Source organism: Ochotona curzoniae, unplaced genomic scaffold (genome assembly GCF_017591425.1).
Source record: "Ochotona curzoniae isolate NIBS_2020 unplaced genomic scaffold, NIBS_Ocur_1.0 contig_883, whole genome shotgun sequence".
Classification (NCBI taxonomy): domain Eukaryota; kingdom Metazoa; phylum Chordata; class Mammalia; order Lagomorpha; family Ochotonidae; genus Ochotona; species Ochotona curzoniae.
Window position 1 is genome coordinate 16,689,281 of NW_024466599.1, and position 26,698 is coordinate 16,715,978.

The following is a 26,698-nucleotide window of genomic DNA, read 5'->3' on the forward strand; positions in this document are numbered from 1 at the left end:
TTTATTATTCCTCTACTTAATATAAATGTTAAAAAAAAACAAAAATATAAATGTAGATTTAGACAGATATCTCAGAAATGACATCAGAGGTCTTGTGTTACAACACACGTATTTTACAGATAGCAAAAACTGAGTCCCTTTGAAATTGTCATATACTTGCTGTTACAGAGGCAAAGTAGTGGCGAGTCCTGAAAGTAAAAATTTTAAGATTTCTCTTGTCACACATATTCATTCCTATGTGAAATCTTCCATATAATACTTTGCCCAAGTACATCTTAAGCACAATTAAGATGTCTTAGAAAACTAGGGGAACAGAGGGAAGTGGTTAGCCTAGACCCTGAGGTTAAAAGGCCAGCATGTGACATTGAACCCTGGGGTTTGATTACTGACTCCAGCTCCTCACTCCTTGGTCATGTACTGAACCAGCAGATGGGAGTATTCTCTGTTTCTTTCTTCCCTTTCTTCTTCCTCTCTCTTCTCAAATCAGGAAAAAATTAGGTGAATACCAAATGAGCAGCTGCAGAGAAGCATTAAATCCAGATTCCAATTAAAGCTTGCTACTCATATCATGCAATTTTAGGAGAGGAACCAATTTTCGATAAAAAGAAATAGGAATCCAGATAGTATATTGGATTGTCAGGCTTACTGTGGGCTAAAATAGAATTCATTTCCACAGTATAATTCACATAAAGAGAATCTGCAATTATTCAAGTAAGCACATTGTTATGTTCACAGTATCTATGTAATTTATAGGAGATTTCTCTGGATAATCCAGAATTTGTGTTGCTGTAAGTAGGTTACATATGCTCAAGTGTTTTTCTTTTGTGAATTAAGCAAGCTATAAATTGTAATTTATAATAAAAGTGCTTAACTTATCTTCTCATAGCTTAATGGAAGAAGCTTTATTTTAAAATTAGATGTAGTTTAGCCAGAAAGAGAAGAGAAATACACCAAAAATTAAACCAATTTACTTCTGTGTTCCTGACAATGATGTTATGGCCACAACTGGAGCAGAGTTGTTATTTTCTGCAAATTCAGAGCTAGAAAAGCCCCTCCCTTGATTGCATCAGAAAATAATCACAAAATTTCTTCTTGTTCGTTCCGTGGGGACTCATCTTGGGCAAGAGAAATCCTAAGAGAACCTTGAACAGAACAGAAAATATACGTTGGAAACTAGACTACCACAGGAGATATTAGCATCTTTTTTTTGTTTATTCTGTAGGTGATTTATAAAACCCAACAGCAGAATTATTGGCCTGTTTTTAGTTAACCTCTAAAGAGTTATGTAACTGTTCTTTTTCCCCCTCTCTGTGCTAATTCAAGCCCTTGATTTTATTTCCTTTTACTTTTCAAAATTTAGTTTCTTTTTCTTAGAAATAAAAATTATGAAGAAATTCATGTTATAGTTCAATGTACTTAACTAACTTAAATTCAAATACAATGAGAATACTTCCCACTTGATGTTTTTAAATTTATTTATTTGTTTAAAAGGCAGATTTATCTAGAGAGGCAGAGGAGCTCTTCCATCTGCTGGAATTTCCCCAGCAGTGGCCAGGACTGGACCAGGCTGAAGTTGGAGCCTGGAACTTCCGGTATCCCATGTGCATGGCTGGGGCCCAACTACTTGGACCATCTTCCACTGTCTTCCCAACTACATCAGCAGGGAACGGGATCAGAAGTGGAACATCTGAGACTCAAACCAGCTGCATGTGGGATGCTGGCCTTGCAGGTGGTAGGTGAACTGACTGTACCAGTGCTAACTGCTCCCCCCTCTTTTTTTGATCCCATTTGGTGTTGGTTCATGTTATCTTCCTTTTTAAGAATACATGATTGAGTGAGTCATTAAACAACCTCTTCCCTGGTTAGAGTACCTGGCTCCCCTCCTGATTCCAGCTTCCTGCCAGGTTTAAGTAGCTGGGACCCTACCACCTGCTTAGGAGTGGATCAAGTTCCTGCTCCCAGCATCAGCCTAACCTATCCCCCGGGTTCTTTGCAGGAGTGAACCAGAGAATAAGAGCTCTGTTTGTCACTCAAGTAAAAAACAATAACAAAAAGACATAGCTGGTATTTATGTTTTCAGAAATTTAAACCATTGTAGTAATTTAATGTTTCATATTTAGTTTTATATTTCTATTGAAGTTCTGTCTCCAAATAGATTTCCATAAAAAATTAACTGGGTCAAATATTTAAGTGTGAGGTTCTAAGTAAATGTATTCATGACAGTTGATTGGCTAGCATTGAGGTTTTATGATATCGTGTAATGGTTTGTCCTTCCCTACTAGAACTCTGATCTAGTAGCAGTACATCAGTAAGTGCTGCAAAACAACCCTTATCTGAAATGTCTAGGACCTAAAGTGTGTGAGTTTTTGGATTTTTTTTTCAGATGTTGGTGTATTTGCAGAAACCTGAATGTAGCAACCGCCTAACATGTTGTTCTTGTTCAGTTTGTTTTATATATGCCTTATGCATTTTACATGAAGGAAATTTGATGGAGTATTTCTAGTGTGCCTGTGTTTGGAATAACTTGTCACGTGAGGTCAGGTATGGAATTTCCTACTTGTGGCCTTTTATCAAATCTCAAAATTTCTCACAGTGGAACATTTACATGCTGTATTTTTGCAATGAGATATATACTCTGTGTGGTAATATATACATATTTAGTAGGTAAGTTACAGAGAGAGAAGTTAAGTGAAAGAGAGAGAGAGAGAGAGATCTTCCATCTTCTCTTCTCAAATGGCCAAAATGGCCAGAACTAAGCCAATCCAAAGTCGGGAGCCAGAGACTGCTTCTGAGTCTCCCATGTGTATGCAGGGACCCAAGGACTCGAACCATCCTCTGCTGCCTCCCCAGGTCATAAATAGGGAGCTGGATTGGAAATGGATCAGCCAGGATGCATGCCCATACTCACATAGGATGCTGGTACAGCAGGTGAAAGCTTAACCTACTATGCCTTGGTGCTGACAATGTAATTTTTCTTAAAGTCCTTTAAAGCCATATGTCTCTTTGATAGTCACAAAAGTCTTCTTATTAGAAATTTAAATAAAATAAACTTTGTGTAACAAATATAAATTAGGTATAAAGTATGGCCTTAATATACAATTTATCAAATTTAAATTTACAGAGTAGAAATCTTTTTTAAAAGATTTTTTGTTTTAAGATTTGTTTTCATTTTGTTTGAAAGACAGAAAGATAGAGTCAGAGAAGTTGTATGCACTGGTTCATCCCCAGCTGCCTGCCTGTAACAGCCAGGGCTAGATCAGACCAAAGTCTGAATCTGGGAACTCAGTATGGGTTTCCCAGGTAGGCAGCAGGTACACAACTACTTGAACCATCAGCTGCAGCCTACTAATGCATGCTTTAACAGCACGCCAGAACCAGAGGTGGAGGCTGTACTTGAACTCAGGAACTCTGGTATGGGGTGTGGGCATTCCAGGCAGTATCTTAATTACTGTGCCAAATGCCCACCCCACAATAGAATTTTCTAACAGGAATTTAACGAACCTTTTCAGAGGATCATTACATTCTATTGGTGTCACATACAGGTTTTTTTCCCCCGTGTGGGAAATCTTTAGAAATAAAGAGTTTATGGCATTTGTTGGAATCTCAAAGCTGTCTGTCACCCAAACATAGTAAAAATCCATTTTTATGTGTGCCTCTGAAGTGTACATAAGAATCACCAGAACTTTGCTTTCCTCTCTAGAATTGCTTATTTGAGGGTAGATGTTTGGCACAGTGGTTAATATGCTACTTCAGACGCTGATATCCAACATCAAAATGCCTTGTTTGTGACTTGGTTCTTTCACTTTGGATCCAGTTTCTTGCTAACATGGACTGGGAAGCAGCAAATGATGGCCGAAGAAATTGGGTCCCTGCCACCCACGTGGAGACCCATATTGAGTTCTGGTCTCCTGACTTCAGTCCCTGTTCTCACACAGGCATTTCCTTCCCTCCCCTTCTCTCCCCTCCCCTCCCCTCCCCTCCCCTCCCCTCCCGTCCCCTTTCTCTCTCTACTGCCTTCCAAATAAAACCAAAATAAATAATTTTTTAAAAATGAGAGAAAGACATAGCAAATACGTTTTGAAAGTATTTATTTGAATCTTGGAGTGGCCAAGAGAAATTGGAAGCTCCTAGGAGCTAAGAGATTTACCAAAGGATGTTACTGAATCCTTGCTAAATTAACAGGGGACGCAATGGGGCTCTTGTGGCATCCTGATTGATTTTTTTAGGACCTTCTTAGTCTTCTAGCCTCTGCTAAGGGATTTTGGAACTTTCAGTTTGGCAAGAATATGTTTATATTTGAATGCACACCTTTTCTGGGCATAATAGAGATCTCTTAACAATTATTCCATGAACATGTGCTGTAAGGCAACCACTTAAAGGGTATGTATACGGAGCATCCCATTGTCCCAGAGGAAAATCTCTTCATCTCTGTTTAAAACACCTGTATCTTGGAAGTGTACATGTTGAAAAAGATTTTTAGTAGCAAGGTCAGGAAATGTGAGACTACAGGAATGTCAAATGTGTAAGCATTTCATTTATTTCACAAATATTTATTATGTGCGTACTATGGAGTTGTAGATTTCACTTGTTGATAATGAATATTTAGGATTCTCTGTGTGTTTTTTCCCAATCCTAGTTAACCCATTTGACTTTTCAAAAATCTTCAGTATTCTAAGTCCTAGCTCAAGATTCCTTAGTCAGTGCAACTCATGCAGGAAAATCATTCAGAGGAAACATTAACAATGCAATATTTATATTATTTGACTTCACTTGTTATACTTTGGTTTTAGTTTCATATGTTTGGTAGATGTAATTGGCTTCCAAGGGTCAGTATATAATGAGCATTATTTTAGCTACAGGAGGTAGAGTTCAGTTGGTGCTAGAACTTTAATTATATGTCATTCCTCTACACTTGCACAAATAGAATCCTGAGCTCATACTTCTGTGAGTTTACAGATTATTTTGTTTTCAATGCTAAACCTCCCCTATGTTCTTGAGGACAGAAACATTAACTGTCAATTTTTAGAAAATAATGCTGAGAGGCAGAGAGAAAATGTATTTAACAGAATGGGATTAGATACAAATACTGTTTTGTTTTGAACATGATTCACATACCTCCAATTTATTTAATTCTGTTTAAGTTTAAAGAAGCTTTTTTTGTTAAAAAAAAAAAAACTTTTTTGGTAGAGAAAGAAATTTTTCATCCACTATTTCACTTTCCATGTGGCATTGAGAGAGCTTGGCAGATTAGGGCAGAGAACTAAGAATTTTATCTAGATCCCCATATGAAAGGCTGTGGTACCTTCCACAAGGTACATCAGCAGGAAGCTGGAATTGGGATGAGGGGGCATGGGATCAGAGTTGCAGCTTGATTTGTTTACTTTAAAAGTCAGATTTACAGAGATAGAGAGGTCTTCCATCTGCTGATTCACTCTAGTTGGCTGCAATGGTCAGCACTGGACCAGTTAGAAGCCAGGAGCCTGTAACTTCCTCTGGGTTTCCCACATTAGTAGTGGGGCCCCAAAACACTTAAGCCATTTTCTACTGCTTTTCCTAGTTCATGAGCAGAGAGCTGGATTGGAAGTGGAGCAGCTGGGACATGACTCGTCACCCAAATGGGATGCCAGTATGCACATAGCAGCTTAACACACTGTGCTACAATGCTGGGCCCTCAAATAGTTTTTAAATGAACAATTGAATGAGGGACATGATAACCTCTGTCTGTATCCCCTATAGTCTCTAGACAGAACTGTGAAATGTGGAATGCAGTATTAGTCATGATTCTGTAGAGAAATAGTCAACTTCAGGGCAGGTGTATTGAGGTTTTTTTTTTTTTTTTTTAAGATTTATTTTTATTATTTTTTTATTGGAAAGGCAGATATACAGAGAGGAGAGACAGAGAGGAAGATCTTCCGTCCGATGATTCACTCCCCAAGTGAGCGCAACGGGCTGATACTATGCCGATCCGAAGCCAGGAGCCTCTTCCGGGTCTCCCACGCGGGTGCAGGTTCCCAAAGCTTTGGGCCGTCCTCGACTGCTTTCCCAGGCCACAGGCAGGGAGCTGGAAGGGAAGCGGGGCCGCCGGGATCAGAACCAGCGCCCATATGGGATCCCAGGTGAGCAAAGCGAGGACCTTTAACCACTTGTGCCACCGCGCCGGGCCCAGGTGTATTGAGGTTTTAAGGAATTAGGAATTGACTCTTGTGATCATGGGAGCTGGTGATCCCAAATCAGTAAAACAGGCCAGCAAGCTGGAGGCCCAGGGATGTTCTAGCTTAAGCTTCACAGCAGGCTGGAGGCGGCCTTCAGCTTACTGGATGAGGCCTAACCAGATTATCCATAATGTGGTTAAATTAACTCGACGTAACGTCTGTTGATTTAAAAAAAAAAAAAAAAACCCACACAGTTGTATCTAGGCTATTGTTTGAACAAATCCCAAGGTGCAGTAACTCTGTTGACAGACAAAATCAACCATGACAGTACTATGTCAGTGACTGACTTGAATGGGTTGCAGATTCCTAGCATTCCCACAAGTGAGATCAGTCAAGAAATATTGAAATTACTATAAGTGTTAGTAATAAAATAAGATTTAGAAAAACCACTCTTATCTATATCCAGAATATATTGGTGTGTTAGGATCTTTTAAATGCAGAAAGGAAAAAATATAGCTTATAAACAACATTATTTTGTATATAATGTTGTTTTGTATATGTATATATATCAGGAAATTTTCAAGGTACAGTAAAGAAAATTAGAGTGAAATTATAGTATATTTAAGGAATAAATCTTGACCAAAATTTGAGGGAAAGTGTTCCATGCTGTGACTCTGTACTTGCATAGGAGCTGGCAGAGAACTCAGCTAAGTAGACTAACAAAGGTCTGTAAAAGGTTTGGAGAAGAAACGACAAAGAAAGACTGAAGGAGGATATTGACTCTGTATTTTATTTCTGTTCCTTTTTTGAATGGGAAAACCGCTTTCTTTTCTTTTGGGAAATGGATCAGGCATCTAGTTTCAGTAGTGCTGGAATTGCTTCCTGGTGCTGACTACCTTGGCAACCATGAGCCTGTTGAAGGGTACCATCTGACTCCCTGAGCATCTTGGTGAGGTTGCCATGTCAGCATTATGGACATGGAGGGTTAATTGCGCAAACCCATCATTCCGACGCTTCCCAAAGTGACTGTACTTGTGAATATAGTGGAAATAGTCCTGGTACTTAAAATATAGTCTGGGACCTCTGTGTCTGCATCTTGGTCACCATGTCAGACAAGATCTACCTGCCGATGGAGATGTAGCTGGTGAAAAGACATTTCTTGCCACCATCAGTGCCCTCTGTGCCCTCCCTGCCCTCCTGGGAAATACTGAATCCCAGGTCAGTGTTCTTGCGGTGTTGTGGAGGCCTCTATCAGCCTGTTTGTCGGAGCAGAACCATCTTGTTCTGAAAGATGGATGGTTGCTTGGGTAGGCATGCTCTGCCTCCATGTCTGTCATTTCCCTGCACCTGAAGTAAGAGTTGACCATACATTTTAAATTGTTTAGCTAGGCAATCAAGAAAGAAATTTTTGAGAATTAATTAATGAGACAAATGTAATTGAGGTTGTACTAACTTAACCGAATTGACTAATTTGAAGTCTGAAACTGTCAGGATAATATTAACTTTAACAGTGATGTTGAAATTTGCAAAGTGCGTATTGGAATACGATGAGTGATATATATGTGTGACTCATTAGATATTCCATAAAGTAGAAGTTACTGTATCACATACTTATGTACTGGGCATCGTAAGTCAAAATATGGTACCTTCTTAAGGAATTCTGGTTGGTAAGATTAGCAAACTTTTATTAGAAACTTTGTAGCACAAGAATTTAATACTGCACCCAGCCATCCCAGTACTGGGAATTTACCCAAATTAAAGAAACCAGCATATGAGTTATTTGTACTGTTTATTGCAGTTCAATTTATAATAGCTAAGATATGAAATCAACTCAGATGTCCATCAGCTGGGGCTTATAAAAACAATGTGGTATGTATGCACTTTGGAATACTGCTCATCCATGAAAAATGAAATCCTGTCTTTGCAACAAAATGGATGCAACTGGAAAACGTTATTCTTAGCTATACCAATTCTCAAAAACACAATTTTTTTTTCCTGGTATGTGGCAGCTAATTCAGAACACACAGTGTAGAAATGAAAAAGTCACTTTGGATTATGGTTGTCATTTTTAGCCTCTGTTTATATTCCAGGGGAAATATAGTTGTGTGATTTTCTTACTTTTTACTTGTTTAGTGCTGTAAGTAATGGAAAATTAAGCCTGTTGGAGGAAAGGAAAATATGATTGTCTTTTTGGAATTATATCTATGGAATACATAAAATCTGTTCTCTTTACATTAGTAAACACATCTTTTAAAATGTCTAGTGAATGGTAGATCTTGTCTATCTAGTGTGTAGTCATTATCTACTATAACAAGTACAGTGAAAGCTGTAAGTTCAGAATGGGAGGCTACTTAAGGGATCCTGAGGGTGTCAAAGTTAAGTTCTTACAGAAAATATTTAAAAAGGTTTCATGTGGTGAGGCTAACTGGGGTGAGCAGGAGGCCCCACAAGTTGGAATCTTAGCTGTAGCTTAAATGTACCTTATCTTGGAGCCAACACTGAAATGTAGACAGTTAGGTCTCAGCTTGCAGCACTGGCATCCCCTGTGGATGTCTGATTGAGTTCCAGCTATTCCACTTCCAATCTAGCTCTCTACTGATGCCCCTGGGAAAGCAGAAGAGGGTGGTCCAAATCCTGTGGACCCTATACCCACAAGGAAGACCTGGAAAAAGCTCCTGGCTCCTGGCTTCAGGCCAGCACAGTTCTAGCTGTTGTGACCGATCAGGGAATGAACAAATGAATAGAAGGTCTCTCTGTGTCTCTCCTGCTCTCTATATAGCCCTGTCTTTCAAGTAAAAATAAGTAAGTATATTTTTAAAGCACTATATATTTAAAAATAAAACTTCTGAATCTGAAATTACCTTAACTATACTTATAGCTCTTATACCTTTTTATTTCACAAGATTTATAATTTTTGTATGTCTCAGGCTTGGTCGTACTATATAAATCAGAATCTTGGCGACCTAACCCAGTAGCTTCACTCAGTTTTTTAATTGACCTTTTTCTGTTGTTCTCCATTTCATTCATTAGCCTACCAATCTCAAAAATCTATGACAACATTAGATAATTTCTGAGGGTAACATTGAAATGATTCTTTGTTTCCCTGCTACTGTGCTTTGTTCTGTCATTACTTTAAATATGCCTTTCTTGTTGTCCCTTGGCTTCGCCTCTGTTCCTCACAGTAGTGTGGATTGGGATACTTCTCAGTTCAGAGCCACTGTTCCACTATCTGCTGCTTCGCTGTGTTCACAAGTTTCCGTCTGCCATCAGCCTGTCTCTCTTGTTTTCCCAGGATCGTGCCCGCTTTGCTTCACTCTGGCCAATGATTCTCCTGTTTAAATGTGTCCTTACAATAGCCTACCATCTTGATTCTCCCAGCACCTCATATCAATGTGTATAAAAGAGAATTCATTATCATTTCCCTCAGAGGAAAAGGCTGAATATTTCCCCCAAGTTTACAGTGTAATCTCCTGACAAGACCCTCAGCCAGGTGGAATTTAGCCAACTTGAGATTTGATTTACTCTATTCTCTTCACCCTATATATCTCACTTATTATCAGAACACAGATAGTTTGCCACTATTTACGCAGATAAAAGAAGGAAGAAAGGAAGGGAGAGAACATACAGCTTGATCTCAGGCCTTTGCAAACCGTTGTCCATTCCTTAACATTCTGCCTCTGCAACCTGCCATTCCTTGCCCTTAATGGATGCTTCCCTTTTTCTCCTCTGTTCAGTAGACAATTTATTGTTTTCTTGGGCATTTAGTAAGAACAAATAATGAAGTAATGGAAATCCATCAGTTTTCATACCAGATATTATATCATGTCTTATTAGGAGAATTTCTTGAAGCATGTCATGCTAATAGTCCCAGAGTGTAATTATACTTGCAGATTTCTCTTGCTTTCAGATAGTTTGTAATGTGTTCCAGATGGTTGAATAGAAAAGAGACATTCTGTACGGTCTTTTCATTTATGATTAACAATTTGATGTCTCATACTATTCACATTGCTAATACTGCTTTTATCGATTTAAACATGAGAGGAATTCAAACAAAATCTGTGTGTGCAGTTTTAATTCTATAACCAAGAGTTAAATGACCTTTCCCAGATTCTTTCCAGTGTTAATTGCTTTCACTTAAACATCATTACAGTGGACCAACTGTTTTAAATAGTAATTCTTTAATGAATATGGTTCTTAATTTCTTCTTGAAAAAGTATTCATTTAGGTTTGTTTTAAACAGATAAAGTGGAGAATCCATGCTGAACCAGGCTTCCTGCTGGGGATCTTAGCTCCCCTGTCCTCCCTTGCCAGGTGGTGGGCAAATCCTCACCTGCTGACCACCCGGCGCCAAGCTCTGGGGTCTTTGGGGGTCTAGAGTTACTGCCTTGGGACATCCATAGATAAAGCCACAGTACATGTAGGTGAGGAATGAATTCTGAGGGACACTAAACAACAGGGCCACTGTACTTGCAGGTAATCGAGGGGTCTGAGACCTGGTAGTTTGGAGTGGAGAAACGGGAAGATCTGTATGGGTCAGACTCATGTACCAGCCCACATGAGAATCCTGAGTAGGGCTTGTTAGCATGAAACATTGCTGACCACCACACCAGTCCACGCAAAAGCTAGGGCTGGGGCTTGTCTAGCAGGGACTATATCCCAGTACCTAACTAAATGTCGGAACGGGGCACGGGTCACATTAGGCAGGGCCATGACACTAACAAGCACGCAGGAGAACCAGGTCTGGGAGTAGATTCTGTGGGGGATAGGTGGACCAAACCCTGTGGAAATGCAAGTCCCGTTGGTTAGCTAAAGAGTAGGGGTGGTGATGGGCTGAGCTAGGTTTAACCATGGAACCTGCCAACACTCACAGGTACAGGGACTGAGAATAGTCTGGGCAGGTCCAGGCTCCAGTACCTGCATGGGCATCCTAAAACAAGTTGTGGGGCGGGCCAGGCTGCAACATTCACCAGCTCATCCTAGACCAGGATGGAGGAGCAGACTGTTCCGGGCAAGGGCCTACCACCTGCTGGCATGTGTGAGATCTGAGTCTAGGAGTGGGCTGAGTGGGGAAATTTGGAAACTTCCCCCTAGTGGGTCCTAGCTCCCTCTGGTGAGCATGTGGTCCAGGCCTGGGAGTTGGGAAGGCTGAGCAAGATAGCTACAACTGTTGGCTATGTATAGGTTAGTTTTCGAAGGGGGCGGACCGGGCAGGACCGAGCAAGCCTTAGTTCTAGTACAGAAAACCAGGCTTGAGCGCAGGTCATGTTGGGCTAGGCCATCACACATACTGGTTTGCATGAGCCAGGGATGGGAGCAGACTAAGCAGGGCCAGGTTATAGCACCCGCCAGTGAGAGTTGGGACTGTGGGCAGGCCAGGTCAGGCCAGGATGCAGCATCCTAGGCAAAGGCCAAGAGAGAGGAGGGACTATGCTAAGTTGGGTCAGAGCAACCACTGGCACACATGAGATCTGTGGCTGGGAACAGGCCTGATAGGGGAGCAAAAAGGATACCCTGGCTGGATTGTGGTTCCCAGTGCGAAGGCCAGAGTGGGGGCTTTTGTCTAGTCTGGGCATGGCTGTAGTGTTCCTTGGCACAAGTGTGGGCTGGAACTGGGTGTGCCAGACTGGGCAAACCTCCAGCACCCACTGGTGTTCATGAGAACCAGGGTAGGTGTATAACAGGCTAGGCTAGGTCTCTGCCCTGCTGAGCTCTGTGTGAGCTGTGTCTGAGTGGACCAGGCTTGGCTGGGCTGCAACACCCAACAATAAAAACCAGAATGAGTGAAGGCCAGTCGGGAAAGGCCACTGTTCCTGCTAGGACAGGAGGTAGACTAAGTAGGGCTGGCTCATTAACCCACTGGTATGTGTGAGATACGGCATTGGGAGAGGTCCTGATTGAGGAGCTTGGGGAGCGCCTCTGTTAGGACACAGTCCCTGCAGGTGAGCACAAGAAACATAAAAGTGTACAAGTTGCTTTGTTACCAAAAGCCTGAATGCTTTGAAGCTTCTCACAACAGGTCAACTTTCTGACCTTTGGCGTTTGACTTGTAACAGTCTCGCCTGGTTTGGTCACATAGATCCTTTGCTCTGCATTTGAGTGTTTAGATGTGCTGATTTCAGTTAATTCCCAAGTGTGCTCCTCAGGTAAAATATCTGAATGACATTTGCAGGAGCCAGATGTGTTTTTTGGGGAATATTTTGTTTATTTTGTCGCAGGGGGAAGTAGCACAATCATTTTTTAGAATTACTGTGCATACTTATGAGGAAAACATGTCTCAAAGACTAGAATGAGTAGAATGAAACAAGAAAAAGAAGTTGTAGGTTGGCTGTGGAGTGGTGGCAATCATCTCTCAACATTCTTAATCACCAAGCTGAGCCTCAGCTCCCAGGTTCTTCAGAGTCACAGGAGCATGGCGCTGTGCGGTGAAGGCGGCCTTAGACACACAGCAAGTGCTGTCAGCCATTCCAGGCGTGGGAGCTGTCGGAGGACAGCTGCGTCAATGTGAACATGTAATAAACATGTAATTTCCCTCACATTTCTTAAACCTACTTGTACATTCAGAGCTGAGCTGAAGTGCAGTCATGTTCCCTTCCTAAGACAATAATATAAAACTTAGGTGATTTTTGTTTCCAAATGAGATTTCGATGCCATGTTTTGTTTTGCTTTGTTTTCCCTCACTTGCAAGGCACTTTGATCAAATGTCACTTTGTTCAAATGTAGATGTTACTTAGGTTTTTTGAAATGAATTTCCTTTTTCAGTTAAAAAATTAAATTTAAAATTTAAACTCCTTGGTTTCATGATGAGCTTGAGGTAACATGAACTATCTAGTTAGTTGACTTGAAGTAATAATATTGTTCTTCATAAGTGAAAGAATACTGTGTAATTCCACTTAACCACCTGTGGGAGGAGGGCAAACTAAATTTCATCCTTAGATTACTACCATGCTCTGCCCCAGAGTGTCTCACCAAGGCATGTAATAGATAAAATCAGGGAATAATAATAATAAAATATATAATTCCAGAGTTATATTTTGATAGTAACTAATCCAAATGGTTCTTAAATGTTTTTGGAGGAATCCAGTAACAGCTACTTCCTATAAATTGTCTTTCAATATCTTTGTTCCTTGTCAGACAGCTGCTGCATTCTGTTCCTTCCTGACTTTGTCTCCCCCAAACAACCTGCCCTTCTATCCCTTTCTGGGCTCCCAGTGCTACTTCCTTACAGAACTGCTGTACAGGATTCTTTCCAGGAAAATTCTTACCTATCCTACAAAAGTTTTAAATTCTTTTTCAGAAAAATTAAAGTTACCCCAGACAAATCCTCAGCAGAAAATGGGTTTGGAGATTCTCAGTTCATCTTACGGTGAGGAAGTCACGATAGTTTTGGATTTTTGTTTTCATAGTTCATAGGCTAACACCGAGTTTCATCTAACTTCATCTATTTAGTTTGTACAACTAAGTCACATTTAAGTTATTACTGTCTTGAAAATTATTAATTAAATGACAGTATTGAAAACATTTTGAGAAAATTTAATGTGTATTTTGTTCTCAAGTGCTTTTCATATCAACTTGTTTTGCCTGTATAAAAATTTGATCTTGTACAAAGTATGTGTTGAGATTCATTTTTAAAAGGATGATTCACATTAAGATTCTATTGAATGAAATATTTTAGATTGATATGGATAGAATGACATTTGATATGTAAGAATTGGGGCATAGAAGACTTTTCTAGGTATAATTTATGCAAAAGCTACATGTTTGTGATGAACTTTATGATAATTGGGTAAATACCTCTGTGGTTTGGTGATAAGAAATGATAGAAAGTATCTGAAAAGAAATACTACTTAGGATTCATGATACCATCTTAACTAGAAATTTTCACTCTCTGTCTCTTTTACTTCCCCACTTTCATCACGAGGTAGAAAGATTTGTTACTCTGATTCCCATAATCTTGAGGAGTGGGAGGAAGTTGTTCACTTATCCACTTGGCTCTTTTCCTGGAATCTGGCATTTGAAGCACTTGAAACGTTTAGAAAATGGTAATAATGGCACTTTGAGTCTCATCTTTCTTGAAGCTTCCTTGTGTTGCCTTAGTATGTATCTGGTATGTTTAAAAACTCTTGATCATTTTACTTTGTTTTTTTTCTTTGAACACCGTTAGCCATGGCACTTCAATGCTCGATTGAATATGACTGCTGCCTAGAGATGCAGGATTTGCTTTCTGTGAATGCTTGTGTCCTGTGTCCAGGTGATTTTCTAAGAAGAGCTCATGAATTGACATTCCCTCCAGGTCCAGTTTGTGTTCCTGTATCCTAGGAGGCTGTGTTAGGAATTAATTCACACCCTTGTCTCATTTCCCCAAACCTGATGTTAAATCAGTTAGCCAACTGTCAGATTGTGTTCAAAGGGTGATAGGTGTGTGGTAGTACTAGTGACGGTGCTCATCGCTGCATGTGTTGGCACATTTAGCAGAGAGGAAAAAGCTGAACCACACAGGGAAATGAGGTTGCATCAGCTTACTGACACATGGAGCAAAATGGCTGATGGACACAGGCAAGGAAGAGCTGTGGAGCAGCTGACCTTTTAACACACATTGACACCCTCTCCCCCGGCTAGTGACGTAGCCAGTCAGCATACAGGACTTTGACCCAAATAGAAGTTCAATATATTTTCTTCCCTCTGGGGAGGACAGTAGTGACCACAATGGAAAAAATTACTGATTGTCCTTTACCACGGTTTATCAACCACAGCACTAGTGACATAATGGATTGCAAAACTCTGTTGTGGGGGCCATCCTGTGCACTGCAGGATGTTCCACGGCGTCTCTGACGTCTAACCAGTGGATATCATTAGCAGTGTTTACCCGAGTTGGCACGACCAAGCATGTCTCTTAACAGTAAGTGTTCTGTGGAATAAAGCACACTTAACCTGGTTAAGAACCTTGCACTTGACCCTTTTGGCTGATCATTTATATGACCAAGACAAATTCTTAGATGATAGCTAATGCATTTTAAGTATTTTAGTAACACTACAAAGGTTGTACCAGCTTACTTTCGTAACAGTGATGTGGGGTATTTCCTATTTCCCTAGACCCTCAGCCCAAAGTGATAGATAAGAAATTGTTGTCATAATATTTTAACTCAAATGATTATAGATTAAATTGGGTATATTATTGGTTTTTATTATTTATTTGTACATTGTCTTTTGTGTATTTCTTATTTGTCAGTTTTCCCCCTGGGGCTGTTAATTTTTAATTTATGGGATTTTGGGATTTTTTCTATTGCTTGGTAAAAAAGTATATTTTTTCTTTATTGTTGCTGACTTTTTTAAGCAGATGCTGTGGCTTTGTCTATTAGATTAAATTTATTAAAATCTGTTAGTTTTTTGACACTTTTAAAAAACGTTTATTTTTTGAAAAATAAGGGAAAGAGATATCCAGTAGTTCATGCCCCAGCTGGTTTGTCTGTCTTGTTCATCCTATTCCTGGTACTTAGCACAATGTCTGTCACATGTTGGTCTCCTGAATTTTTTAGGATAATCTAACATCTGTTACTACCACCACGACCATCACCACTACCACCACTACTACTATTACTACTACTAATGTGTACTAAGTGAAAGAAACTGTTTATTTTAAAATACCTCACTAATGTTTGCCACCTTGTTTTGATTGTTGCTGTTGTTATTGTTTTTGTTTTATTTACTTGAAAGGCATAGAGGAAACATAAGAGAGAGGATTATCCACTAGCTCTGTCTCCCAGTGCTTACAGACAGGGTCAGGCCAAAGCCCAGCAGCTGGAGACTTCATCCATGGCTCCATTGCCTGGTACCTTCCAGGATGTTCACATACAAGATGCTGGGATCAGGAGTGCAGCCAGGACTTGGATCTACGTACACCAACCAGGAATGTGAGCGTCCCAAGCAGCATCTTAACCACTCTGCGAAACACCTGCCTCTACCACCTGTTTCCTTGAAGTCATAAGCTAGGCTTCTTTATTATTTTTTCCCATTTCCCCAGCATTGTCTATTCACCATATAAACAATGATGGTGAAGTGTGACCGTAAATGAGAACATATTATTACTGGATTGTAACTTAATGTTCCCCAAGTTGGAATGACTTATTAAAATGTGCAAGTACATTTGCTGCTCATTACTCTATTTTAAAAGATAATATGTGATTTACAATTGTGATAAAATGAAATAGAAATACTTGAGATACTCTTCAGTGGACTTTGTTGAATATTTATTGCTACCCTTAAGAGGGTACAAAGAGTAGTAGATAATACTGTCAGCCAGCAGTGTGGTAGAGTAGACAGAATCTGCATGTGTAGAACAAATTGTCCATGTCAATTCTTAGCCAATTGTAACTACTACGTGAAGAGACCCAATCTGGGTTTTATTTTACACTTTAGTACAAAACTGTCTACTCGCAGGTAGAAAGTCAGTGGATGGAAACTGTGTCTCTGCTTCTCCAATAAATAAAAATTTAAAAGGAAAAAAAAAAAACAGACAAACCTGGGAATGTCCTCTGACAAATTAATAATCCTCATCTTATTTGAGCTTCTAGCTGTATTAATATAGTTGAATTAGAGCAGGTTTATTATTTCTACAAATTAATTTTCTAAATGTTTTGTACCTTCTCTGTACCAAATTAAAATATCCATCTGGGAGCTTAGTTTAGTGTGGGAATTAGACACTACACACATGATCACACAACCAGTATATAAATGGAAGTGTATTGGAGATCTGAATCAAGATACTAGAGTGAGAAAAGTAAAATTTTAGCTAGAACTTGCACAGTGGTTAGGAAGTAGACCAGTGGAGATGTGAAGGGTTATTCCCAGCAGGGTATATATTGCAGTGAGGCCTAAGAATAGGGAAAGAAGATTGGGCATGAGGAGGAACTGAGGAAAGACCAATGTTTCTAAGCATAGTATACCTGAGGAAGAGTTTGTTGTGAGTTATGGAATTCGGAGACTCCCTGGAAAGGCGGTAACCAGTAATGGGAAATCAGGTAGGTAGGCAGGTAGGTAGATAGGTAGGGGGTGTGTGTTTGATTGAGCTTGAAATAGACTGGAGGGGGTTTGTAATTGAATATGTAGATGAGAGAGTAGAGTAGATTTCAAGGGTAATAACCTAGGTCCTAAGAAGCAGCAGATGGGTGAGCATGAATGTTTCTTTTTTTGTTGATTTGGAAGAATAAAGGAAAAAGAGAATGAAGAGTTTAGTTTGGAACTTAAACAGCCAGATGTTTGTAGAAAAGAGCGTAAAAATAATAGGAGCATTCATCTGATAGGGATTTGTCTCCAAAATAACTGTTTCTACCATGACCAGAGTTAGTAGTATTGACATTAAGCAGCCTAGAGTTGTCACTTTTTATCTCTTTAATGTAACTATAATCATGGGTGTAAGAGTTGTTGATATTTTATATTTAGTGGTTGGAACAGAGTATTAAGACTACAGTTCTGGCTGTAAGTATGAAGTCTGCTTTTTTGAAATCACAATTAAGATACAAGAAAGTGCTTTGAATTGGTTTCCTGTGCTTTTCTTTATCTTAAATTTAGCATTTAAGTGTCATTGTTTCCCTAGAAGCAGAATGAGAATTAAAATCAAAAAGCTGTATGATGGTATATAAAGTCTCCTGGATGTATTAGAGAAATAGGAGAGTATAACAGGCAACTAAATGAATGCGCAATGTCCAAGTCATGCAGAAATGAGAGGAAAACATGACGGCTGCCTTCATTTATTAACAGGTGACTGCTGTGCAGAAAGAAAATTAGGTTTGTTGGTGCGCGTGTTTATTAATCAAACACTTCTACAGTGTTTGATATGTGCCAGACACTGTTTTCAGTAACTTAAAAATATTGGATGTTTACTTTCCTAACAGCTCTTGACTAGGTACAAGCATTATTCTACTTTTTGTAGTTAAGGCACGTGAGACATGGAAAGGCGCGTGTCAGAGAGTCGGTTATGAGGTTGTACTCCCGAATTGGCAGTGATGCCATGCTGCCTCAGTTGGAAGAAGAGCATTTGGTTGCCTGCAGGATATGTGAACTCCTGAAGCTTAGTTACCATATTGAACTACTATCAAGTTTTGTTCTATCAGAATACCAAAGTTTATTAATGCAGTCTATTATTGATAGCATTTGGATTATTTCTATTTTTTGCTTTTCCAAACATGAATAGGATGAATGTTTTCTTTATATGCGTTGTACATACGCAAGAAACTTTCTTTGGGAAAATAGTTGTCTTTATTATTGATCTGCTGGAAGCTTTTTTTTTTTTTAAGGATTTACTTATTTTATTATAAAGTCAGATACACAGAGAGGAGGAGACACAAAGGAAGATCTTCCGTCCGATGGTCCACTTCCCAAGTGAGCGCAACGGCCAGTGCTGTGCCGATCCAAAGCCGGGAACCAGGAACCTCTTCTGGGTCTCTCACATGGGTGCAGGGTCCCAAAGCCTTGGGCTGTCCTTGACTGCTTTCCCAGGCCACAAGCAGGGAGCTGGATGGGAAGCAGGGCTGCCGGGATTAGAACCGGCGCCCATATGGGATCCTGGCACATTCAAGGGGAGGACATTAGCCACTAGGCCATTGTGCCGGGCCCCCCCCCTTTTTTTTAAGAGTCACAGTGAGAGAAGGAATTTTCTGTGTGTTGGTTCACTCCCCTAATGGCCGCAGTGGCCAGTATCCGTGAGCTTCTTCTGGGTCTCTCATATGGGTGCAGGGGCACAAGCACTTGGGCCTCCACTGCTTTCCCAGGCACATAAGCATGGCACTGGATGAGACGTGGAGCAGCTGGGTCTCACACTGGCTCTCTGCTGGGAGACCAAGGCTGCAGCCTACAGCTTTACTGCTACACCTCAGTGCCAGCCCCCACCAGCAAAATATGTATCACCTAATGAAGACCCAGTGCCTTGCCAGATTGCCTTTGGAGGCCTTATCCTGTAGTTTTTGTCTTTCTGACAAACTTATACTTGTTAACACCTGTGCATTTGCGTGGATTTTTAAAGATACCTAAAATATTATGTTGAAATAAGTGTTTTTTTTTTTTTGAGAAAGGTACCGAAGAATATGCACAAAAGTATTTTTAAAAATAATGATGAAAATAGTCTTAAAAATAAAAGATTAACAAGCAAAAATAAATACCTATTGCTATTCAAATACAAAAAGTAAACAGTTTTGCTCCTTTTTCTCCACCCTGCAGTCTCCTCTACATAGATAGTGTTAATAAAGCAAGCAACTCCACACAGTGGAGAAGTAACTAAATTTTACACCTGCTCTAGCTGAAATTGTTAGATGGTTAGCTTAAATTGTTGCTTAATATGGATGGTTTAATTTCAAGTTTTATTGAAATTATTATCTTTTTACTTGGAGTGCATGACTCTAGTGTCATCAGCAGGAAGATGGTAATGCTAGTTTGTTTCCTTTTATGAAAACCTTGTGGTTTCTTCCAAGGGGAAAAGAAAAGCTTTTTTCTTCACACAATTTTTCAAGTGCTTTTTCTTTCTCAAATTTTATTTGGGGTAAAGTTAACAAGAACACACAAGTTACTGTGGAAGTATAACTCCATGTTACCAGAATAATTTATGATTGCTTCTAGTGTTAATGGCTTATTTATAAGGACTCACTTCTCAATGGCAGCATAGCTGTCAATCTAAGCTCACTGAGAATATTTTCTAGCGTTGTTCATTTCTCTCCCCACCAGAAAGGGTATCCTAAAGAAAAATTACAAGTCAAACAGACCATAGCCTTGAATCGGCACTAACTTTATTCAATAACGTCTATTCATTGGTCTTTGAAATATTGTTATTAACAAGTTACTTCCGTTCTACTTCCAAAGTACTATACCCTGAGTAAGAAAATCCAGTGCCCTTACTGGCCTGAAATGTCTTTTACTCCCTTATGGACAGTAGATTCTTTTGACTGGCCTCACACAGGATACCAGTTGCTAATAGAGGATATTCTACCCCCTGCTTTCTGAAAGTTGCAATCATGAGTCAGTGTATGCATACACAGAGGTATTTCCTTGACCTAAAGCTGGTCATTTTTCTAAAATCTCCACCTGAATTGTTTGTACTGGTCTTAGTGCCCCTTGTTATTTATGTTTCTTCATGTAATACTTTATGTAATTGAGTAATTTCAGTTGCTAACTGGTTTGTCAGGTTGGTGAATTTTAACATTGTCAAACATACTTACGTGGCAACAATTCACATGATGTAAAAATTTTACAATACAAAATAATAGAAAATTGTACGTTTACAATCAATAGCATATAGCATTTGCCTCTGGGTAAAGAGGGTAGCCTGAACACATATTTACATTATTTCCTTCTAAAAGCAATTTGGCTAAACAACAAAAGAAAATCAGTTATTTTAAAGTTATAAGTCCAGAAAGGTCAAGGAATAGAAAAGTCTAACAATTTTTGAGGCAAGAAGACAGGCTAGAATAGTGTTAGCGATATTATTTGCCCTGAGTGAGGCCTCTTTTAAGAAAGACTAAGAATCATTTACACCTGTTTTTAATGTAGCTTTTAACTTAAATTATACTTGTCCTGGTAAGTCTCCAGAAGAGCTGAGTGTTCTGTTGAGCTGGATACCATAGAAGCAGAGGTGAAAAAAAGGAAGAAAGCTAAAGTAAGGAAGACCATTTTCAGCGATCTGGAAAGCCCAGTCTGTGTCTGTACACTTTGCCACTGTCCAGTGCTCTCCTTCCACCTCACGTGTGGGAGACTTTGAAGTGCATGCTCCACGTTCAAGTGGAGCATCTCTGGCCTGCTGAATACCAGGCACATACATGGAAGGCTGAGGGACGTTAAATGAGCAACAGAAGTTTGAGTGCTGAGAATTGCTGCCCTCTTCTTCGTAATTGGCTCCCCAAATTGATAACTAGGCCTTTAATGTTGGAGTGGGTTGGGGGAACGTCTTTGGGAGACTTTGACTAACCCAGGGGGAAAACCTAAAGGCAAAAAGAGCTAGACATGAGTAGTGTGCCCCCATTGGAATGTTGACTTGTTGTGGGATGTAGGTTAACAATTTTGAAACTGCTTTGTATGGGCCCAGCAGTGTGGCCTAGTGGCTAAAGTCCTCGCCTTGAACGCACTGGAATTGCATATGGGCGCTGGTTCTAATCCCGGCAGCTCCACTTCCCATCATCTCCCTGCTTGTGGCCTGGGAAAGCAGTCGAGGATGGCCCAAGGCTTTGGGACCCTGCACCCATGCAGGAGACCTGGAAGAAGAGGTTCCTGGTTCCTGGCTTTGGATCGGCACAATACCGGCGGTTGCGCTCACTTGGGTAATGAATCATCGGACGGAAGGTCCCCTCTCTGCCTCTCCTCCTCTCTGTATATCTGACTTTATAATAAAAATAAATAAATCTTTAAAAAAAAACTTCTTTATATGCACATAGTTGTTGCAGAAATAAATGGATAAAATAGTAAATAATGAGAGGCACATTTATCACTTCAGCAGTTGTGCACTGACAAAAGACTTGGGCACAGTACTCCATTGTGAAGGCTACTGTCAGTAAATCTCATGTCCCTACTTAAAAATAAGAAAATGCACTCAGGCTTCTGAGGAAAGCCTCGGATATAATTTCTAAAAACCAAATCAACCAATAGGAAAAGAAAAACTCCTGGGAAAACAGATAGCTGAGAAAACTTTGTGTATGCAGTTAGGTATGTGAGAAATTTTTAGAAATTAATGGAAAAGGAAAAAGTTAGGCATTGATTTAGTTTTTGCGCCAAAGTGAACTAATACATTTATTTATTTATTTATTTCTCTATCTTTGTAAAGGCGGTTGTGAGCATTTAATGGAATGGTGTTTGGTGATTCTGACATCCAGAGCATGTTTTCCTTGACATATGGCAACAGTGATTACCTAGAAGGCAAAGACATTTCTGTCAGCCATGTAACAGGGTTCAGTCTATGCAGTTAGTAAGTCCTGTTAATTTGAACTATCTGAAGTACTTTTTTTTTAAGTTTTACTTACTTTATGATACAGCTTCATACGCTCTGGGATTTTCCCTCCCCTCTTCACACCACTAATATGTTACTTTGGGGTTTAACACCCTGCCTGAGTTCAGGTAGATGGATGGATGGGAATTAATTTGTTCTGTATGTATTTGTATCTTTAAATTCTCATCTGGCACTTCTGGCTGTTTCCAAATTAATAAAGCAAGAAGGCTTTAGACTTACCTTTCACTCCTTTCCTGTGTTAGCTCCTTCCAGGTGCTGCTCTGTCACCTTGCTTTTATCTGATTCTTAGAGTTGAGGTGCTGTGTTAGTCCTTGTATGTGCCAGAGGCTATTATGATGGGGGGAAAAAGTCATCTGAAAAAGATCTGTACCCGTGACACAACTTATGCAACATTCTCAGAGCGACACAGTTATGAGCATGGAGACAAGCAAGTGGTTACCAGAAGTTAAGCAAAGAGGAGGAACAATGTAAGAGAGATTGTCTCCGTGGTGGTGGAATAGTTCTGTCTCTCAGTTGTGGTGTAGTTATGTGAACCTGTACCTATATGTGTACAGTAACGTCATATTGTTATAAAGACATGCAAAAAACAAGTAATGCCCAAACTGGCAAATTCAAATAAGGTCTCTATTACATATAATTGTGTTGTGCCAACTTCCTGTTATCTGTTAGCTTTGGTCTACATTCCCTGCTTCCTCCAGCCTACAAGATGTATGCTTATGCTTATGATCCTTTAAGCATAAGCTCCCAGCACTGAAAGGGAATACCGGAAAGAATTTTCCAATGGCAGCTTCTATAGTCCTCCTCCTGCATATGTGAATGAATTAGACTTTTTTCTTTCCATGATCAAATCTCCTATGTAGTCCACCTGCTTTGATCACTTTCCAATTTGTTCAAGCTGTTGCTTTTTATATTTTGTCCAAATTTTATCATTGTTATTGGTCAGCAAGTTTGACTCATATGAGCTAGTCTGTTAATACAGGAGATTTGTAAACTTCTTAAAAAGTTAAGGTAAAACATAGAAACTTCAAATACATTCTGCTCAGTATTGAATAAATCAAAGGAAGAATTAAACGATAACAAAATATGAAAATCAGGATTTGTAAATAAGAGGAAAGATAAATGTAGAATGCAGGCAGCAACAATTTTCAAGACAGATGAATGTGTCTTTCCAAGGCTTAAGGAGACAGTGCAGTTAGGCATTATGTAGGCAGGAACCATAAATAGAAATACATATTTATTTAATCACTAGAAATAACTTCAACATATAATCAGATCTTCATCCATTGTCTTCTGGAAGTATCTTTGTATTTGGCCTTTATGTTTTCTAGCATTCTTGACCTTTATTGTTTATTAGAGAATAAAATGACCATCTAACCTCCCGTTTGTTTTTATTTGTTGTTCTCATTTCTTTTAGTTGTTTGTGTGATTGGCCTTAAATGAGGTGAGAGTGGAGAGACTAGAGCCGTCCTTGGAAAACGTCACTGCCCTTTCCCCAGAAGCCACTTTCTGGAACACTAGATTTGACCATATCTCTTTTGAGGACTCAGTATGAACAAAGTCTCCCAGGTAGGAACCACAGCTCTGAATTCAAAGAGCTTTGATTCTACTCAAGCTTTGAAGAGCAAATGATTGCTGTTTTACCATTATTGTTTACAAAATATGTCTTTGGTGTTGGAAACTTCAGGGTTATTGTAAATCTAGTGCTGACCTTTCTAGCGAAAATATTTCAACTTGTAGTCGGTTCTTTGTGAGCCATTTTAATGCATATAAAACTACTACTGGCTTCAGACTTTACCTTGAAAACTCTGATCCTCACTGACCCCAGAAAAATGATCCCAGAAAAGTTACTGGACCATCTGCAGATTTCTAACATTTATCCAGTAATTGTGCATATATTTGTCTATGTAACTAAACATTTGGACCTCATTGCATTGCTGATGTTTTTTACTTTGTGGACCAACTAGAGATAGAACCTGCCCATGAATATGACAGGAATTGCAGCCATAGTTAGAAGGAACACACAGTAAGCCAAGATGGTACACAGAAAGTTGAAGAATGGTCAGAAACAGCAAATCAGGATGGGAAGGCTTCCAGAAGGAAATTCTGTTTTATATGTTTGAAAGCAAACAGCAATCCCTCTTTGGAGTGTATGCCCAAATGAAATGAAATCACCCCCTCATAAAAATATATGCATCCTGTATTCATCACATATACAGAATAGCCTGCATATCTGTCAGTGGACAAAGGGGTAAAGAAGGTAGCACATATAGACACAGATATTTATGTGTGAAATAGAATTCAGCGTTAAGAAGGAAGCAGATCCTGACATTTGCCTCAACGGGGGGACATTATGCAAACTGGAAGACATTTGCCACAACCACTGCCTGCTGCCTGGGAATCCCACATCAGAGCCCTGATTGGAGTCCAGACTGCTCTGCTTCTGATTCAGTTCCCCGCTAAGATGCAAAGAAAGGCAGCGGAGAATGGTCTGAGTCCTCAGGCCCCTCCCTGAAGCCACATGGGAGACCCAGAGAAGCACCTGGCTTCTAGCTTCAGATTGGCTCAGATCCAGATGTTACAGCCATTTGGAAAATGAGCCAGAGGATGGAAGATATCTCACTCTCTTTCTCTATCCCACCTTGTCTCTGTGTCATTCTGTCTTTCAAATAAAATAAATCTGTTTTTAAAAAATAAGTGAAAGTTAAAAAGAATCAAGATCCTGACTAGACATGTCTCAGAAGAAGTTGATGTATAAATGGCCAGTAAGTTCATGAAACAGTGTCCAGTGTCATTAACAGGGAATGTGAATCAAAAGCATAATATTATTTCATATCCACTAGTATAGCTATAGTATTTTTTTGAAAGGAAAAAATAGCTATTTTTAGTAAAAATGTGGAAATTTTGAATTCTCATACATTTCTAGTGGAAATTTAAGATTCTGTGGTCACTGTGGGAAAGCTTGGTAGTTTCTCAAAAGCAAATTATCATATGACCTAACATTTCCACTCGTCATTATAACCAGCTAAACAAAAACATGTTCAGACAAAGCCTTGTATATAAATATTCATAACAGCATTGCTGACAGTATCCCAAAAGTGGAAACAACCTAACTTTCCATTATCTGATGAGTTAATGAGCAAAATATGATATCTCCAAGTTATGGAATATTATTCAGACATTAAAAGGATAAGGAAAACCTAAGCCCTCATCCTTTCTCACCACCTGAGAATGGTTTCAGTCTCACTAAAATGAAAAAACAAGATTAAAAATTTCTTTTAGAGAACCCATGGTATCTAAAGATTCTAGTTTGGGAAATATTTCTTTATGGAAATCGCTCACTATAGAAACACTTATTTATCATGATTTTTATTCTTCATATAACTACAAGATTGGGGAAGTTTAGCAACTGGCAACCATATGGAAACCCAGTGTTTTCAAGGCAAGGACTTTAGCTGCTAAGCCACCAAGCCAGGCCCATCAAAGGAATTTGTAACTCAATTGAATTTATAAAGCACTGTCCTGTTTGTTCAGCTTTCACCTATTTACTTTAGTCTACTGCTCTCTGGAGATTGTCTGAGATTGGGTATAGCTTAGCATTAGGTCAACAGCGTAATTTGACTCAGAAACATTACCTCTTTTTAAAAGGTGATATATTCTTTTTAAAAGATGATACAGTAACCTAGCAGCTAGAGTCCTCTCCTTGCATGCGTTGGAATCTAATCCAGGCAGCTCCGCTTCCCATCCAGCTTCCTGCTTGTGGCCTGGGAAAGCAGTCGAGGACGGCCCAAAGATTTGGGACCCTGCATCCGTGTAGGAGACCTGGAAGAGGCCCTGGGCTCCTGGCTTCAGATTTTTTAGCTCCAGTCATTGAGGCTGCTTGGGGAGTGAATCATCAGACAGAAGATCATCATCTCTGTCTCTCCTTCTCTCTGTATATCTGACTTTACAATAAAAAAAAATAATAATTTTTTTTCCAAAAAGGTGATATGCAAATTGGTTTTCTGAAACTAACATTTCTTTTCTTGATCACCTTTATTTAATTACCCTGACTACCAAATATGAATCCATTCCTGATAAATACAACAGCTGTAATAGCTTTTCCTCAGCAGAGGTTTTGTGTTTCTCTGTTTCTATCCTTTGATAAACAGAAAGCAGTTGATGCTAGGATAGTTGGGAACTCTTAGCTCTCTCCTTTGCTTCTTATTTTGATAGGCATTCCTGGCTGGCTGCAGCGCTAGAATCTCAGAAAAATTTAGCGGATGTGAATCTGTAGCTAAGTAGTCTGAGGATAACATGGCATGATAATCTTGCATTGGTGTGATTTATTTATTGTTCAGAATGATGCAATTGTTATATTATTTAGGTTGTATAATTGCAATGTGGCTTTGTGTCTCCATATTGTTATAAAGAAGATTGTCTCTCCAAAATAGATCATGACTTACTCAAAATTGTAAGATGTTTTCCAATTTCTAAACCAAAAAGGTAGTTCTCCACCCTACATTTTGTAAGGACAGAAATAGAAATTTCAATAAATTAAAAAATTTTAAGAAAACTCATGTTGACATAG

At 39.4% G+C, this 26,698-nt stretch overlaps 1 protein-coding gene across 1 annotated transcript in view; it reads left to right on the plus strand.

Moving 5' to 3' along the window:
- NCOA1 (nuclear receptor coactivator 1) overlaps window positions 1-26,698 on the plus strand; it is a 164,282-nt gene that overhangs the window by 50,037 nt on the left and 87,547 nt on the right. The window contains exon 3 of the mRNA XM_040992920.1: window positions 23,546-23,697. The gene's annotated coding sequence lies outside the window, so the exon portion shown is untranslated. The remainder of the gene's footprint in view (window positions 1-23,545; window positions 23,698-26,698) is intronic.